The sequence below is a fragment of the Trachurus japonicus genome, chromosome 3 (genome assembly GCF_045865225.1).
Source record: "Trachurus japonicus isolate A0001 chromosome 3, Traja_1.0".
Classification (NCBI taxonomy): Eukaryota; Metazoa; Chordata; class Actinopteri; order Carangiformes; family Carangidae; genus Trachurus; species Trachurus japonicus.
This window is the reverse complement of record NC_140909.1, coordinates 28,976,665-28,982,181: the sequence shown is the minus strand read 5'-3', so window position 1 is coordinate 28,982,181 and position 5,517 is coordinate 28,976,665. Positions and strand designations below refer to the sequence as shown.

Here is a 5,517-nt window from a genome sequence, read left to right as displayed (position 1 = left end):
CCTGTCCAGCTGAACAGCGGAGTGATTATGTCTGTGAAAAGTCCCAGTGCTGTTATACTGTATATCAGCACTATGGAACGTCTCTTGTCCAATCAAATTGCTCGGTTGGGACCGGTCGGAACTAACTGTTGTGTAATTATTTTTATATCTAATGTAAATAATATTTTTCTCTCTGGCCACCCTTTTCGTCCTGGCAAATGCAGGCCCTAAATTCACACACATTGTAAGTTATGTCAGCTCTGAAGTTGAAGTGATCTGTGAGGAATTTCTTGTCTGAAATTGAAATTAAAATCTCCCTCTTCCTCCTTCCCCTCCATTCCCCTGTGCCCCCACCTTTGTCTCCCACTGTTGCTGGTCCAGGCTGTCACAGACTGAAAGGTAAGGTGGCACATGAATTTTGTGTTTCCTCTGATTAAATTAAAATGACATTATAATCAGATACTGAAACTCTAGCTTATTCTCTCTTCTCCCTCCTTCCGGTTGCCATATTTCTCTGTCTCTGACTCCAGATCAGAGCTATTGCTGGTGGCTCCCTGGAACCAAACAACGTAAGTTCCTTCCTAACATGAACATGAAGCTCCCCTTTTATTCAAACAAACCAAAGTGACATACAGGGCTGTATATTGATTGAATTGGATTGATTCGATTTCGATACCTAAGATTCTAAATCGCTGAATCACGTTTCGATTTGATTCACTTTAATTAGAATCGATTCAATCCCCTCTTAAATAATGAAAATGGCTCAACTCTGTTAAAAAATACAATGTTCTTGATTTTTTTCTTTTCACCATAAACAACAGTTTTTAAGTGGAAACTTGTAAATTTGACAGAAAGGAATTGCAAGTGAAAGTGAACTTGAACTGCAACATTCCTGCGAATTGCATTAATTAATTAATTTATAATTAAGGCATTGTTTCTTAAAGTGAAAAATATTAATGGTAAACAAAACAAAAAAAAACTAAACGTAAACTTCAGTCTCAAGTCAAGTCTGCAGCAGCTAAAGCTCCCTCCCTCCCTCCCTCGTTTCCAGGAAATGTGTAGAAACGGAGCCCATGGTAAATAAAGTGACAGTGAATTTGTGGAGCGGTTCATGAGACTGGCCCAGTCAGATCGCCTATCTCCAGAGTCTGGGCGTCATGTGTTATGATCCAACGGTCATTAAAGTGGAGAAAAGTCCTACTGAAAACACGGAGCTGCTTGTCCTTTATTCTGCGTAACACGTATCATATGTTGACTCACCTGCGGCTTGAAGAACATGCAGTTTCTGTAGATGTCTGTGTGTGTCAGCGCTGCACCGTCGCCACACACACACACACAGTGTCGGAGAAACAATAACCTGCAGATCACCTGAGCTGACATGAACTCTGCTCGTAGTTTTGTTTTGTTTTGGTATTTATTCATATGAAACACAGCAATACATTGGACAGTCACAAAGAGGAAGAAAGAAACTCAGCTTGTAGTTAATGTGAGTCAGAGTGTCAGACGTAACCGCGCTGCTACTTCACTGCCGGGGGAAAAAATCGATCTCATGCCCTGTGAATCAATATAACAGAATTTAAATGAAATCGATCCTAAATGGCACCACAGCAGGATTTAAAACAGCTTTTAGCCTGCTTGGTGGGAGTAAAATAAGGACACTGGGACACTTGTATACTGCTTACTGCACAGTAGTAGTAGGAGGCTGTTTCGAAAACAGCCTCACACTTTCACATTTGAAGTAATGTTTACTATTGAAACATGTGACTAATTAGGGGTTTTGTTTTGTCTTGCAGGTGTCGTTGTGTCCCTCTATCATCCTCCTCCACCTCTCCCAACCCTCCCGATCCCTCTGCTCATATAGAGGCCTCACTATCCCCAAAGAGATTTCACAACTCTCCCCTCTCATCTACAAACTCACCACTAATTTATGAATCTTCTATCTCTCCTATCCATCTACCCATTTCTATCTAATTGAAGGTGTTCTGTCTTGTATCCCTCTCTGTCCCGCTCTATCTCGTTGGAATTTTGAGAACTTTTGAAAAACCCTTGAAAAACCCTTGAAAAACAACTTGATCTTTCTGTTTTTGAACCTGTGAGTTTCTCCACTTACACCCCCTCTATCTGTCTCTCCTCTGTCTTTTGTTATTTTATATTGATTTTCACACATCTATAGTCTAAACATTATTTGATAAACATAGCTGAAAGAAAGATAATCGATCAGATTAAGAAACATTTGGCCATTTAACTGACTAGATTTTATTCAGCAACTAAACATATATCATAGTTGTGAGAAATAACTGAGTTTGAATTGCTTGACACAGATTTGTGATCACTAACATTGTACTGAAAATAAATCATACATTTCTGTTGAACATAACTTCAAGGAGAAGTCACATTTGCAGTAGAGAGATATTTACTCATTGATTTACTTAAGTTGACCTTGATATAAAATATAAACAAAAGCTAATTGTCTCAGTAGTAATTTTGAAGAGCATTTGTTCCTTGCCACTCATTTTTGGATTTTCACAGGTTTAGGTCTGAATATTTGCTGTACACACTCAGATAATTTCAATAAATCACTATATACGAGTATTTTGTTGTGTTTGTGGTATCTGAAATAAATAAATAACAATGCCAAGAAAGGGCAAAAGGTCTGTGGCTGCAAAAGTCCGATGGCAGAAGCTGGAGTCTCCTTGAAGCAGAAACAAGTGTCCAAGCAGAAAATCCTGGTCCACATAGCAGTGAGTCTGACACGGTTCCCGGTCCATCTGTGCAACAGAGAGGTCAACAGAAGTCCCCCTGTATCCAAGGTTTCCTATGCAGATGTGGTAAAAGGTAAATGCCCAACTGATGCCCTGTGCGTGGAAGAACATGCTACTGTTGTTAAGCCCAGTGGTGGTCCAGCTGCAACCAAAAGGTTCTCGTGGAGATGTGTTAAAAGGTAAACGTCCCAGTGATACACCACTTGAAACAGAGTGTTCTCGTAACCAGGTAAAGTCTCGTAGACAACATGATGCACCAGGTCCAGCGCAGGTTTCATATAAGAGAGGACAACAAACTGATAATCCACGTGTCGCTGCAGCTTCTTATGCTAACGTGATCAACCGGCCCACTGAGATCAGAGTCCGTGCATCCTACAGCCAGAATCACTATAAATACGGTGAATACAGTAACAGGCAATGTACATGTAACTCTCTGATGTTTCTAGCCTGTCTTTATGAGGACGAACACTTCCAGACAGCAGACCTCAACTGTGTTTTGGGACAAAGGTAATGCTCTGTACGGTGAAGCCATGATAAGGTTTCCTGACTCCGTCCACTTGGCTACAGATGAAATCCCTGACATCGTGACTGCACGCAGAAATGTGTATTATGTAAACATGACTCAGCTGTCCCGTTACGGCACATTAGGACAACCTGGTAGTGAATATGTTGATTCCTTTCGTGACCTAGAAGCTGGAATGAGCTGTCTTCTGTCAGAAGTGCAGTACGCTTTGCTAATTATGGAAGGTGCATGCATTGCAGTGTTCAGAACCACATCTGGCAGGTATGGTTTCTTTGACCCACACTCCAGAGGAGAAACTGGTTTACCAGATCCTTTTTTTGGTTGTGCCATCATGGTGACATTTTCACATCTCCGTGACGTCATCAACAGGATCAAACAGTGTCACAAGCGCACCAAGTCCTCCTGCAACTATGAGCTGAAACCTGTGGAGTTTTTCAGTATGAACGAACACAACGAAGTCAGCCTTGACGCACCGATTACAGTGAACACTGACACAACACCTGTTCTCAATGAGCCAACTCTAAGTCCCATCACTGACATCTGTGATGAAATACTTGAATATGAAGATGAAGCGTCCACTGACATTGAAATTGAACTACAATCACCGACACAGTCCAATGTCACTTCTCTAACAGCTCATGATGAATCTCACCAAGAATCCACTTCGGCTGCTGCTTCAAAGGAAAATGATGCTGCTGATCTGTCTGACACCATGTTTCATCAAGGTTTGTCCACTGACATCACCTCTACTGTGACACAACAGGATCATATTAGGTTGCCTGATACTGAAGCACCTCAACCTGTCTCATCTGACATCTTGAAAAAAGTGTCTAAACTGTCTAAAAACCAGAGGAGAAGATTCATGCAGAGACAAATGCTCTCAAAAAAAGAAACACAAAAGGACAAAAAAAACAAGACAAAGAGAAAAGTATGCTTTAAATGACACATTCAGAGAAAAGAAGAAATGTTATGAAAAGAGAAAGTACTGTAATGAGTTACACAGAAAAGAAAAACAGCGATACGAGGCCAAACGCTATCGAGACAGGCAAGCAGAAATCAAACAAAAGTACAAAGACTATATGAAGAACTGTTACGTAATGAATCGTGAAGTCAGACGGCAGAAACAAATGTATATCACACAACGGTACAAGCATGATGCAGGTTTTCGAAACCAACAAAAGTTAAATATCACACAACGGTACAAGCATGATGCAGGTTTTCGAAACCAACAAAAGCTAAATATCACACAACGGTACAAGCATGATGCAGGTTTTCGAAACCAACAAAAGCTAAATATCACACAACGGTACAAGCATGATGCAGGTTTTCGAAACCAACAAAAGCTAAATATCACACAACGGTACAAGCATGATGCAGGTTTTCGAAACCAACAAAAGCTAAAATATCACACAACGGTACAAGCATGATGCAGGTTTTAAAGACAGGCAAAAGATGTACATCACACAACGGTACAGAAACGATGCAGCTTTCCAACAAAGGCAAAAGTTGTATTATACAAAAAAATACAGAGAAGACTCAGAATTTAAAGAACAGAGGTGCCTTTATATTAGGAGACTTTACAGTCACAACCAGACATACAGACAACAACACAGAGCACTGATGAAGCAAAGAATGCGAGAGAGATATCAAAACAATCTTGCTTTTAAAACCACACACAACATGAGATGTGCAATGAAAATCAAGCAAAAATACAGACGGATCATTAGACAACCAGAAGAGAGAGACAACAGTGTGATTGCAGAGGCCATATCTGTGTTCAGATCACAAATTAAAGCTGGTCCCACTTTCGTGTGCACCGTGTGTTTAAAAGCCTCATTTCCAAACCAGGTGAAGCAGTGTAAGAGGTCAAACTATGTGAGAAATCCACATGTGGTTGCAGCGTGTCTAACTGGTAAATATGTTCATATTTGTGATGAAGTCTGCAGAAATGAGCAACAGTGCACGATGCCAGATGAGAGGAGAAAAGAGTGGATCTGTCACACCTGTCATGATCACCTGAAACGTGGAGCCATGCCGTCTCTAGCTGCAGCCAACAACATGGAGCTCGCTGATATTCCACCTGAACTGTGTGACCTCAACATTTTGGAGAGACATCTCATCGCCAAGTGCATCCCGTTTGCTAAGATTATTCCTCTTCCCAAAGGCAGACAAAATTTAATAAGAGGTAATGTGGTGTGTGTCCCCTCTGAAGTACAGGAAACTGTTGAAGCTTTGCCCAGAGTGAGAAGTGAG

The 5,517-nt window shown here is 40.9% G+C and overlaps 1 long non-coding RNA gene across 1 annotated transcript; it reads left to right on the top strand.

Annotated features, from left to right (window-relative positions):
- Positions 1 to 337: 337 nt before the first annotated feature.
- Positions 338 to 2,039, top strand: LOC146990114 (uncharacterized). The gene is made up of 3 exons (XR_015035643.1): positions 338 to 378; positions 510 to 548; positions 1,773 to 2,039. It is a non-coding gene; the product is annotated as an uncharacterized LOC146990114 (long non-coding RNA).
- The last annotated feature ends 3,478 nt before the right edge of the window (positions 2,040 to 5,517 follow it).